The sequence below is a fragment of the Myotis davidii genome, unplaced genomic scaffold, assembly GCF_000327345.1.
Source record: "Myotis davidii unplaced genomic scaffold, ASM32734v1 scaffold512, whole genome shotgun sequence".
Taxonomy (NCBI): Eukaryota; Metazoa; Chordata; class Mammalia; order Chiroptera; family Vespertilionidae; genus Myotis; species Myotis davidii.
Window position 1 is genome coordinate 1,825,885 of NW_006284323.1, and position 261 is coordinate 1,826,145.

General features: G+C 68.6%; 1 protein-coding gene across 4 annotated transcripts in view; it reads left to right on the forward strand.

Annotated features, from left to right (window-relative positions):
• Positions 1–6: 6 nt before the first annotated feature.
• Positions 7–261, forward strand: part of ABCG1 (ATP binding cassette subfamily G member 1) — a 43,507-nt gene continuing 43,252 nt past the window's right edge. For all 4 annotated transcript variants that reach the window (XM_015569048.1, XM_015569051.1, XM_006754337.2 and 1 more), the window contains exon 1: positions 7–30. The gene's annotated coding sequence lies outside the window, so the exon portion shown is untranslated. The remainder of the gene's footprint in view (positions 31–261) is intronic.

The window sequence follows — 261 nt, forward strand, 5'->3', positions numbered from 1 at the left end:
ACGGCCGCTTTCTCGGTCGACACCGCCTTGGTGAGTGGGCGCTTTTTACGCCCCGGGGGCTTCGTGCTGTTTTCCAGGGGAGCAAGAAACACAAAGACCCGCCTCCCCCCCTTGACACCTGTCCCGGGGTCCCTGCGGAGGGGCCCGTCGCCCATCGCCGACATTCCGGCCACTTGGCTCTCGGGATGCTCCTGGCACCGGCTGAGGACGCCGGGAAGGTGGAGGGTCCAGGAGTAGGCGGGAGGCGGCCAGCAGCCGCAC